This window comes from Ochotona princeps, chromosome 14 (genome assembly GCF_030435755.1).
Source record: "Ochotona princeps isolate mOchPri1 chromosome 14, mOchPri1.hap1, whole genome shotgun sequence".
In the NCBI taxonomy this organism is placed as follows: domain Eukaryota; kingdom Metazoa; phylum Chordata; class Mammalia; order Lagomorpha; family Ochotonidae; genus Ochotona; species Ochotona princeps.
The window spans coordinates 59,530,003-59,542,736 of record NC_080845.1 but is presented as its reverse complement, the minus strand read 5'-3'; the positions used below and the strand labels follow the sequence as shown (position 1 = coordinate 59,542,736).

At 48.7% G+C, this 12,734-nt stretch overlaps 1 protein-coding gene across 1 annotated transcript in view; it reads right to left on the bottom strand.

Moving 5' to 3' along the window:
- Window positions 1-11,662, bottom strand: part of DIRAS2 (DIRAS family GTPase 2) — a 34,813-nt gene extending 23,151 nt beyond the window's left edge. The window contains exon 1 of the mRNA XM_058672792.1: window positions 11,465-11,662. The gene's annotated coding sequence lies outside the window, so the exon portion shown is untranslated. The remainder of the gene's footprint in view (window positions 1-11,464) is intronic.
- Between the last annotated feature and the right edge of the window lie 1,072 nt (window positions 11,663-12,734).

Sequence of the window (12,734 nt, the reverse complement as noted above, 5' to 3'; positions counted from 1 at the left end):
TTCTTTTACATGGAAGGCAACTGTGCTAAATGCCTTACCATTTTCAGTATGACAGGGGGACTTCTAGCTGTACACCATAGGGTAGCCCTGGGACACAAGGGTGAGATGTAAAGGCACAGGGGCACAGTACGCGTTCTTGGAAACCAATCAGCACCTGGAGAGCACATGCTGAAAATGATGACATGTAGATAACATTCTATAAAATGATTCCACCATCACAATCAGCACCCCCAACATCACTGTGTGGTTGTCGTGGACACAACCTGAACCACACATGCATAAACCTGAACTTGGAGCCTCCATCGCCCCCAAGCTGCTCCCTACACATTTCAGCATTGCTCTTAGGGCAGTAGCATCTCCACACCATGCAGACCTTGGCGTTCACTCTTGCTGGGAGTCTACAGTGATGGCTCGAGGATTTGGGTACTCACCATCCACATGGGACACTTGAATCAAATTCAGCCTTACTAATCCCAGCCTCTGTGGGCATTTGGGGGACATGCAGCAGCAGATGAAAACTTTCTTTCTCACCCACTCTCTCATTTTCTCTGTCCACTCGCCCCCACCATAGTTCTGCCACTCAAGCAGCTGAAACCAATAAAAGCTCCAGTAGAGTTTACATCTGTTCCATTCACCGCCGTCTTCCCAGTGTTTGAATTCTGTCAAGCACACAAGAACTGTGAAAAAAAATAATCTGTTTGACACATAAATGAACTAGAATTTCACATCCAGTGAACAGACTAGAAACAGAGGGGTAAGCACCTTGCCCTGGGCAAGAGCGGCAGCAGCAGAGATCTCTGACTCCATCTCTGCTGCTGTGCACCTGCGCTGGTAGCGTGGCTTCGGCCGTCCCCGCAGAGTCTCAGGCAGGGAGTTTGGGCTATAACCACATAAACAAGTGCTGACCATGTCACTATGTCAAGGACAGGACAGTCCTGCTGCTGTGATGTCTGTTCCACAGCCCTCTGCTGTTGGAGTTCTCACACAGCCAGATCATGGCCCTGGGCCACACGCAGGCTGACAGCACAGACTCCCACAGGGAGGGAGGAGGGTGCTGTAGCCACAGAACTCAGCTACAGATATCCAGCAGGAGATGAGCCTGCAAAAGAAGCACAGGTAATATCACACAGGTGTTCGCAGGGCCATCGCCAGCCACTGAAACATCTTGGTTTCTATGCAAACTATGGACACTGCAGGTCCACACCATAGACAACGAAGACAGGAGACAAAACAGTCAGGGTGATGGAGGTGGACTAGAATCAGGGTATGGGAGAAAGGTGCACCAAGGAAAACTTGGGAAGCATGCAACTTAGAGAGCTACACAGATAAGGTGAGAGGATAGTGGATACTGGTCAGCTTTTAGGAGAGCAACCACAATTGGACTTTGCTCATGGAGTCCCAAGTGTCTTCAGGACAGGTAGAAAATCACATCAGGCAGAGAGGGGTATCAAGGATCCTGGACCAGGGAAGCACCTGGTAGAACTGTACTGGGGTAGCAAACAAAGCCAAACACATGGATGAAACAGCTGTGAGAATGGAGAGAAAAGAGAGGTGACCTGAACACAATCTCAAGAGACCCCCAAAATGTGATGGCCGATAATTAGTCAACCAGTAATGAGTAACAATGAGTAACAAGGGTAGGAGTAACTCCAGCAGGGGCTGTGTCCTGGAAGCAAGGATGTCCATTTGAAGGGGCAATAAAGGAGCAGGTCACATAAGAACTTGCCCATCAGTGGGGAGCAATGCCAGCTACTGCAGACCTAGCAAGAGACCAGAGCTGGGTTGGTCCAAAGCCAGGATCCAGGAGCTTCCTCCAGCTCTCCCACATGAGTTCAAGGGCCCAAGTACATAGGCTATCTTCCACTGCTTTCTTAGGTGCATTAGCAGGGAGCCAGATAGAAAGAGAGCAGCCAGAACTCAAAGGGGCATCCATATTAGAAGCCAGCATCACAAGAAGAGGTCTAACTTGCTATGTCCCACAAAAGAGGTTTTTAAAATTAAAAATATACATTTATTTTCATGGAAAGTGGACAACTGAACAAAGCAGTGAGATGAAATGGGAGTTCCCAGTAAGGATTAGAGAGCAGCTGAGTGAATACAGCTCAGGGAGAAGAAGAGACTGAGGTCAGAGCTGGGAGGGGGATCCCATCGGTCCCTCATGAAGGGAGAGGCCTCTGGGTTCTGTGAACAGGGAGCCTGAGAAGTATGAAAGGGAAAGTAGAAAGTCACCCTGGGTAGCACGTGAATATGAGCCCAGCAGTGCTCTTGATGACACAACCCAGGAGCTGAGAAGCCAAAGCACTGAAAGAAAATGTGTGGGCAGTCATGTCCTGTAAGCCACTGGCCGTTGAGCATGTACTTGTGTCTGCCCTATGGGCAGCAGTCAGGTTAGCACCAAGTGCCAATCCAAGGGGAGAATTGCCCACATGTCGAGAATCTAGTGACAAACAGCCTCATACAGTCCTGAGGACCTGAGATACCTTCAGCAAGCCTCAAGTCAAGGCCAGCTCACTCAGAATCTTTATGCAGGGGAGCAGCTGGGGGCTAGGAAGTACTAAGCAGGAATTCACTTAGAGACTCAAGAACATCCATGCAGAGATAGGTCAGTCAAAGAATGACAGCCAAAGACAGAATAGGATCAAACCAGGACAAAAAACAGACAGGACGCCTACCCAGCCAAAGAGAACCCTGTAAAGCAGGAAATGAGTACTTTAAGGTGACTTGGAGAGTGCAAGGAGTAGAGCAATCAGAAAGGGTTAAAAGCCAGAATTCCACCCAGAAGCCACATATGACGCAAAGACGGTGGGCTTGGAGCCAAGCTGGAAAGGAGAAGAAGAAATCTAGGACACTGAGAAGCAAGAAACGCTAAAATGCTGATCAGACAGCAACCACCGAAAGAGCTCGCTTTGCAATAATCAAGAGGCTGCAGACGAGCTTGTCTTCAGAGCGCCACTGACCTTGTATGGATAGCCCCATGTAGACAAGAGAACCGAGACTGTAGAAAGGATCACATAGCAGTAAACTGAGGAATCACTGGCAAGTAATGCAGCCCACATCTCAACTCGAGTTCCACCAAGTATGAATGGACATGAGATAGCAAGAAAAATTCACAGTAGCCTAGGGGACCAGAAATACGGGGTAGGCTCTCACTGAAACAAGGAAGCTATGGGAGAATGCCACACATCTTATGGGAACCTATAGTAGAATCTTCAATAGCACATCACGACACCTTTGCACGCTGATAACAGCAAATCCAGTAAGACACTCAAACCAATCAAGACACCTCACAATTGAACAAAGAGCTCTGGAATCAGAAACGTTGAGGAAGGATGTTTTTCATGTTAACCTACGATACAGCTAAGCAGCTTTCACTCCCGCATCATCTTTTCTGAAAAACACAACATCATGTTAGCTAAACATGGGTAGCAATGTATGCTTTCTGACTCATAAACGAACACAGGCACCTCATAAAGTTCCATTTCAAAAGTTGCATTCGGACCAATTATACCCAGTGGTCAGGACATCACATATTTGCATGTGTTGGCATGGGTAGAGTGGAGAGGGGCATTGCAGATTATGATTATGTCGTTGAATGAGTTCTGTTCATCTTTATTTTATTTGAGAGGCAAAGACAGACAGACAGACCTTGCATGGAGCAGTGCATCATTCAAATCGCTGCAACAGCTGGGGCTGAGCTGGGCTGAGCCAAAGGCAGGGACCTGAGCACTCGGGCCACCACCTGTGGCCTCCCAAGCTACACACCGGCAGGAGGCTGGCATCAGGGGCAGAGCTGGGACCCACCCAGGTCCTACATAGGGGCCTGGGGTAGGCTTCCCAATCAGCAGCTTAACAACTTGGCCATATGTTATTGTAATAACAGCCCCAAAACCTTAGCACTGATGGCAGTACGTCTGATAAGTCTACCCAGCAATGGTCCAGTGAGCAAAATCCCAGCACTCTGACTTCGCTGGTCTTCAAGGGTCTTACAAGAAGGTAATGAAGTGAAAAAGAAATGTTTAATACCCACATCTCTTTCAATACTAAGGTTAAAGAAAAGACCTGCTATTCCTAATTATTACAAGTCCTACAATTATAAGGTTTCCAACCCTGGGCCATCTCAGGGTTGTACAGGAAAATCCTTCTGTGCCCCACCTCCCGCAACACGGCTTCTGTTTCCACGGCAGCAGATGATGGGATTCAAAAAAATCTGGATTTGCCCTAAAGGATACAAATGATTACCACCCTGGGAGAAGATTCTTAAGATGTCACTATAATGAAAGCAGCAGAGAAAAGCTACCGTTGTAAAACATCAGAACTATTTCATGATTGAAAGTGCCTAAGTGGGGTGGGCATCTGACCTGATGGTGAAGACACAACCCCACCAGAAGAGTTGGGTTCAACGCCAACGTGGAAGACCTGGCTCCAGCCTCCACTGAGTGCAGAGCCTAAGAGTCAGCACTGATGGCTCAGGTAGGTGGTTCCTGCTACCCAATCAGGAGCTCCGGATGAGTTCTTCAACCTTGGACACCATCGAGGGCATTTAGGGAATGAATGCATGAGGAAGCTTGAGTGCCCTGCCTCTCTCTCTCTCTCTCTCTCTCTCTCTCTCGTGTGATGGTACGCATGGCAGGGGAGCTGAAACATTTAAATGTGAATGATGAGTGGCCATCAGCAAGGGTCACTGTTGTGACTGAATATTAATGATATGAGACCTGTAAGGACTCAGGAGAAAGAGAAGAGTGATAGAATGAGAGAGAGAGAGAGAGAGAGAGAGAGAGAGAGAGAGAGAGAGCGCGAGAGCTGTTTCGTCACAGAAGAGAGAAGACAAAAGAACATCCTCTCCAGGGTGCTGAATGTAGTTTTGTCTACATCAGGATATACAGGGCCATACTGTGCCTTTCAACAGCTGAATGGACTCCCTTGACTGATGTCCAATGATAAGACTTACACATAAGTGTTTCATAAGATGTTTGGAGCCTGTCTGCAGAAAACACTCCTAGAAGTGGAAGGGCTAACTTGCAGCATATGTATATTTCAAATGTGCTGGAAGATACAAGTTGCTCTCCAAAATCTCTCCCTCCTTATCAACAAGGGAGTAAAGGGTAGTTCCAACCACTTAGATCCTTTGCAGTGTGATGGCATGCATCTCACGACTTACCGAACCACTTTTACTTCACCTGAGTGGCACTGAGCAGCTTTTCATAGGTTAAAATTGCTATCTGTGTCTGAAAACCTGTGTTTAACCTCTGTCCAGCTTTCCATTGATTTGCTTTTTTAAAATAAAATGTATTGATTGATTGGAGAGTTACAAAGAGGAAGAGAGAGAGAGAGAGAGAGAGGGCTTTTGCTTCCTCTGGTTCACTCCCCAGATAGCAACAACAACTAGGGCTAGACCAGGCTGAAGCCAGGAACTTCCTCTGGATTGCCAACATGGGTGGCAGGTCCTAACCCGTTAGGCCATCTTCTGCTACTTTTCCCAGGCCATTAGCAGGGAGCTGGATTGGAAGCGGAACAGTTGGACAGAAACCAGAGCCCATACAGGATGCTGGTGTCACAGGTGGCAACTTGTACTATAGCAACTTACCTGCTATGCCACAAAACACCGGCTCTTCCACTGATCTTCAAAGACAGGATGAATCATGTTTAAAAGTGTGGTTCGCAGAGTTCTCAGCAGCCCAGCACCCTCACCCACACCTGGACCCTGTGAGAATGACCCTGAGCACTTGGACTATGAGCTGCTGAGTCAGCGGGTCGGACTCGGTAAACATGGGATAGCAGGCCCATCAACTCACCCGGACAGACTTACAAAATTCGGGAATTGCTATCAGAGGTGGGGAAACCTCAGCCCGTGGGCCACCTATGACCTACCAAATCATTTCATCTGACCCATGGAAACCACAGGCAGAACTCAAAATTCAATTCATCTAAAGCATCTTCCTTTTAAAGTTGGTAAATCTTTACAACCTGCAAATGATATTCTCAAATGTCCGAAGGACTCTTGGCAGAAGAAGGTCCAACACCCCCTGCAGGATTAAGAAGCCTGGCTCTAATCTAATGTACATTTTAAATAGCTACTCTCTGATGTTGGTTATTGTCTTACAGAACACAAATTTAAGTCTAGGTATCCAATTTAATACATTTTACCTTCTAGTATTTGGGGACCGTCCTTAGAAAAGTCCTTTTACTCTGAGACTAAAATTTCTCCGATTGCTATGTGTTCATTCATTGCTTCTTCATTTGCTCCAACAACTCAATTTATCTCTGCACGCAAAACAGTTATATATATGCCAGCATTTAAAATAACATTTAAAAGAGCAGCAGAACAAAGAAGAGGCATACAGAGTGTCACCTGTAAACACATCTTGGAAGATAAATAACAGATGCTTGGTTATCAGGATATTCTGGGATGTTCAGGCTGCTTGCAAAAATCGAGGTCACCCAGCCATTTCCAGCTTCCAATGGCTGCCACCTCCCCTTTGCTGACACACATTTACGTGGACTTTACTGAGAGAATACCACAGAGATGTTACATGTTGCCATCTCCTTCCATTCGTTCTGTGTCAACAAGCTGGCAAAGTTCAAGGAGAAGAGTACAAGGGAAACAAAAGAGAAGGAAGTGACATGTTTGGCCAATCCTCCTTTGGGCGTCAGGAGCTTAGGCATTTTCTGTGAAGTCCAGGCAGGAGGAAGGTGATGCAGCTAAGCCACAGAGCCTATATGTGGGAGTCACTGGGGCAGGAGCCTTGCTGGGTGGAAGGTTGGGAGCCAAGCCAAGTTGAAACAGAAAGGAGAAAGGCATCAAGCTGCTGGACTTTTAATGAGGATAGATTTTTACTGCAATGGAGAGCTGAGTGAACTCTGGCTCTTTCCTGGATGCAAGGGCCTGGATTCTGATCATTTTACCTCACTAGGAAAGAGAGTTTGCAGACAAATTCTGCTCAGAAGTCACACCAGTGCTGCAAACAAACAAAAAAAATCAGAATATGGTAACTGCATTGTGGCACAGTGGGCTAAGCAGCCACCAGTAACACCAACATCCCACATTGCAGTGCTGGTTCAACTTTGGCTGCTCTACTTTTGATCCAACTCCCTGTTATTGCACCTGGGATGCAGCAGAGGGTGGCCCAAGTACTTACTCCCATGATATCCATGTGGGAGACATGATGCATTTCCTGGCCCTGGCTTCAGCCTGGTACAGATCTGGGCTTTTACAACCATGTAAGGAATGAACCACCATATGGAAATCACCCTGTCATTCCACCTTTCAAAAAAAAAAAGTCTTACAGAAACCAATCTGGCTGGCAAGCATCTGGAACTTTCTGGAGAAGTGAGAGGGGTTTGGGTTGTGTGTGTAGGTGCTTTTGCTATGTGTGTAGATGGAGTGAGAATGTGTGTCTGTGTGTAGCATGTGTGTTTTTTGTGTGTGCATGCAACTGAGTGGATTTGTGCTTGTATGTTTAATGTGGAAAGGCCTATATTATATTATTTCCTCAGGGAAAAAGTAATCCCTTTCCAGCTAGGCATTCATTGCCCTCCTCCTCGCACAAGCTTTCATACCAATGCTGTCCTCCTGCCACCTCCCGCGAGGACTCCTGGGACAGAGGAATATGACAGAAACCGAACCTGCCCCTTGGGCACTCCCAAACAGCCGCGGCTATCCAGAGACTCATGGAAGAGGCTGACACATTTTCACAAGAAACCTTGATTTCTGTGCTTCAAGAATTCGGTACCCACAGGTTCATCGTAAAGCGGTACTTTTGCCCAAACCGTGCCGAACGATAATGCGACAAGATGTGTGCAACCTGTCCAGTAACGCAGTAAGTGACAGCCGCCTAGATGGGCAGCCGTTTTACCGTGGGCTCGCTGCTGCTTGCCCAGGAAAGGAATGAAGTCACCAACACCGAGGGATCCTCAACGGCACTGGCCGCTCAGCTGCCAAGCACCATCACCCAGGACTGACTGAAGCCATCCCTGAGGGGGGACTTCCAGGGACAAAAGGCAACACAGAGGCACAACAGGACTGCTCCCAGCGCACCTGTTTCCTGTGATTCCACTGCAGAGGGCAACGCGTGGACAGGACCCAAGCGCTTGTTCACCTTTGTTTCCAAAGAATCCCTGGAAGTAGGTGATTAGGGCTTTTCGTGTTAGTGGCCACGAATGAGCAGGCGCCAGGTTGCACAGCTATTTAAAGGCAGGAATATTAAGAACACGAGGCTTCTATCAATCTGAAGATATTTGCATATTTGTTTTTTTGATAATGTTTGGTTGGCAATGGTTGCACACATTTTAGCTTTTAAATCACTTAATACTTAATAGCTGTGCCAGCCAATTCAGTAGCAACTAGCCTTTGAGTTTTTAAAGCCTGCACCACCCAAAGATATCCTCAAAGCGAGAGTCTTAGCATTGTGCCCCCCGCCAAAATCAAGGTATCTCGTTGGTATTTTCCTTGGTTATATCTTTACATGACTATTTTTATAGACTGGGTTAAGGAAAGCATATGATGAGATTACTGTTATTTTTCTACTGTGATTAACAGAATATTTCAAATCATGTATGTGGCCCATACATTTCGCTTCTACTCCTGCGCAGGCAGAGCCCAGGAGGGAGCTACAAGAAATTTCTTTCCTGAACTCGTCAGTGGTGAGAGCAGAGGCAGAATGTGAAAGAGTAATTTGTCCCAAGACTTTCAGAGTTCTCCCCTCACCAATAAGGACAGACTTCGGAGCTGCACGGTCAAATACAAACTAAAGCACTATTCAAAATTTATTAACTATTTTTCCAAGTTCCTGCTGAAATACATCCGCATGTATTACTAACTCGGCCTTTCAAAATCAGCAATTTTGGCAAGAGAACAAGCATTCTCTTCCCTTTTGACTAGAGCAGTTGTTTACCTGGGGAAAAAAATCATAATAAAAAGCCATTAGTGTCCCAGAAATCAGCTCTGTCCTGAGGGTGACATCTGTCCAGTGTTGCTACTCCTTCGTAGGTGATAGAATGAGAGATTATAAGAGATAGTAGAAATACATGAGAGGTAGATGATGGATGGATGGGTGGATGGATGAATGGATCGCTCCCGAGCACGTGAGATGAGGATCAGGGTTTGCGTGAAGTGAAAGTTGCTGGTCAGCACCAAGGAGTTATTATTTTTACTTAGAACAGCTGGCAGGCAAGCCCTTCACCCCCAGGCAAGCAAAGGCTCCTGTTTACAACTACAGCAAATCCTCCGGGCTGGAAATGCCCTGCATTCCTCTGCAGGGCCTCCTCCATCCAGAGGTTCATGTCAAACATCTCAGCCCAAGCTCATCACCAGAAGCAAAAAGCAGAGCAAAAGACCTGTATTGTCACAGATGCATTCTTCCCCGCACCCCACAGAAGCATTCCTGTCATTTTTTTTAAGGCTTTAATGTATCTACAGGATGCACAGTTTTCCTGGTTACAAGGACGCATGTCTGATGGACAAAAAAGTTCCATGTGGGTTAAAGCTTAGTCACAACACAGCCCTCCCAAGAGGTCCCCCTCTGCTCCTGTCAGGTAAAGCAAGCCTGATGAGCAGGCTGGCCTGCCAGCTCTGGGCTGCCACGTTCCTTCCACAATGTGGCACTTTGGCCTGGATGCTAGCTGAGGCTTTTCCTAGGGACAACCCTATGAAAGCTGGAACCAGAAAGGGTTCTGGAGGCTTCTACAACAGCCATGCACACACAAGCCATCTGCAGGGTAGCTGAGCGGCAGGCACAGCAAGCCCACCTCTCCCTTCCCTGCAGTCACTAGTGAATAGTGTGACCACTCCCACCAAGTTAAAGAGCCTCTGTTAAATGAGATGATCATATCTTTTGCCTCTTCTATCTCCATAAAAACATACTAGAGGTCGTCCCCAGGCTTTGAGGACGCCTGTATTTCCAGAGAAGATATCGTGAACAAATGTGCAAGGGCCAGCAACAGCCAAATACATATGGTGCGATCCCCCCAACCCTCACCCCCAATCTGTTATACCTTCTCATCTTACTTCCCTTCCCTTTCTCTTCCTCCCATTCCACCCTCTTCCAAACCAAATGCTACCGGGGAAAAAGCACATTTGCATCAATCCAGAATGTAAAAAGATCAACCTTGTTATTGTTTCTTGGAGCACCTGCCTTGTAATGCAGGCTGATTGTATGATCAGTGTGGTGCCCAAGCAGCACCAGAAAAGTTCTGTCGTTGCCTGAGCTGCTCAGGGGCAAAGGGGGTTCCTCTAAACGAGAACACCAGCCAGTCAGTGGAATAAATTCCTCGGGAAAGGCTCGCCCCGCCGTCAGCACAGGATGAAGATGCTGAGTTCCATCACAGCGGCGAAATTCCACCATGCAGTGGACCCACGGGGAGGATCTCAGGGCAGCCAGCAGAAAAGTGACCCCAACCGCCATCACACGCGAATGGACTGGAGTTTTACAGGGAAACAAAGCAGCGTTTGGGTAGAGAGATTGGGGAGGGGAGTAAGCAGAGGACAGGAGCAGGTGCCCAAGCTGGCCGGTCCAGCAAAAGCCAGCCCTGCTTACACGGGAGTCACATTCTAAACAACCAGGGGCGCCTCTCCTTGGCCGCTGGCCACAAGCAGCGGGCGAGGGGCACCTGGAAACACGGGAAAAGTCACATGTACACGGGTCTCACGGAGCGCAGCAGCGAAGAGAAAACCGCGCTGCACCCAACAGCAGCCGGGAACCTGCTTGCATTTCTCTCTCCCCTCACTTGGGACCACATCTTTGGGTGACTTTTCTTAAATCTATTAAAATCAACTTCCACATCAACAAAAGCACCTGCACCAGACTCGGAACCCCAGGATGTAACCCGCTGTTTCGGAAGCCATCCCTGCAGAATGTGTAGGGCGATGATGATGATGATGATGGTTTTTTAATGTTGCGGGCAACATTAGCAAGATGCTCAGTCGCCCTGACTGGCATGCAGAAACGCAACTGGCTTCCCCCTCCCTGGTCAACTCCGGGATTTCCCGGGCGGGCGAACGCCCTCTCCAAGAGCACTGTAATCCCCTTCCCGGGACTCGCACACCAACCAACAAGCCCTCGCCGCCCGCCTTCCCGCCCGCTCGCCCAGGAGGAGATCGGTTACCTGGGGACTGGGACGAACACACAACTCGGCGGCGAGCGCCTCCGGAGCTCGGCTCGCGCAGACTGGGCGGCGCAAGCTGTGTGGACCCGGCTCCTCCCGCAGGCAGGGCTGCGCGCGCCCCTCTCCGCGCCCTCCCTCTCCGCGCGCGCCTCTCTCTCCGCGCGCGCCTGACGCCGCCGTGCGCGCGCCGCCCGCAGCCCCGCACCTGCGCCCGCCCCGGCCCTCCGGCCCCGCGCCGTCCCCGCCCCGCACGCTCGGCCGGCTCCGGCGTCGGGCTTCCGAGCCGTACCGCTGCTGCAGCGCCGGAGCTCCCAGGCCTGCACGGCGCCTGCTCGCCTCCCAAGGGCTTGACGCTGCCACCTACCGCACGCTCCAGGAATGAAGGCCGAGGGCTGGGGATTTTCTGAAAATTCAGGGAAATGAAAATGATTTCGCGTAAGAGGCAGTAGCGTCTCGGTTTTCAATCAGAGTCACGACTCTGGTCACTCTTCGCCGCCGAGAAACTGAATGAAGAGACCTGTTCCTTTAGAAGGCCGGCGAAGCCCTCTGCCGATCAATCCTACAGGGCAGATTGACAGCCTCTGAAACCGCCGTGGCCTCGCGGGTCAGAACTGCCTTGCTTCAAGGAAAGAGCCACGTTGACTTCCCGACGTTAATCAACAATTTTGTCAAAGAAGCATCAATCACAAACAGGTGAATCAGCAGGAAATGAGATTCTTAGCGAGCCTGAGCCAGTGTTTCCGACATCTTAGACGTAGCATTCGTCTCTACCAGCTTAATATTGGGTTTTTAAAACTGAAGTTAAGCCATTAGGATCGCACTTGCCTGTCCTAATACCGCTTTCACTATTTTGTATAGCTTCCAACTGCAGTGTTCCCTGAAATAGCTCTTCAGAGGAAATGTCTGCCTGTGAGTCGCAGGAAATGCATTCTCTGGAGGTGTTAAAAATTATGCTTAAAAAAATAAACTTGCAACAAGGATGTTTATTTTCTTGGTCGATTCATCCTAATACTGGCATTGATGCCACAACAATTGGAATACAAAAAAATAATGTGACAGCACATTAAAACCAGCAGGGGAGCTGTCAACAATTTTCAAACAAGGTCTCATTTGCAACCCAATCCATATCATAAAAATACAAAGTCTCCATTTTCACCAAAGTCACCCAGCAGCACATTCATCCCTAACGTGGTGATTTCTCACAGCTTTGTGCTCATCCTGGCTGCAGCCTCTGCTTTCTTACAGCGGAAGACCCCACAGCAGGGACCCCCAGGGCAAGGCTCCAGGCACCTGGAGGGAGCCACTGCCCACCGTGGTTTCAAAACTCTGAAGTGACATCCAGGCTCACGGGTCAGGATGCTGCTTCCCGGAACAACCAGAGCATACATTGTGAGGTTAAATGCACGCAGACTCGATGGAGAAGAGCGAAAAGATCAAAGATGTGGAAATATTGAAGGCCAAAAGCCAGATGGAAAAATCTGCAGCTCACGAGGAGGCCACTTAGACACCACAAAGCCCACCCCTCTTCCCCCCAGAATACACCTTCTGCCTTTTGCCGTCCACCGTCATGATTTGTCCTGACGCCATGTATCAGGGTCTGCAGAAAGCACTCTTCAGTAACGAGCTACTTGCTG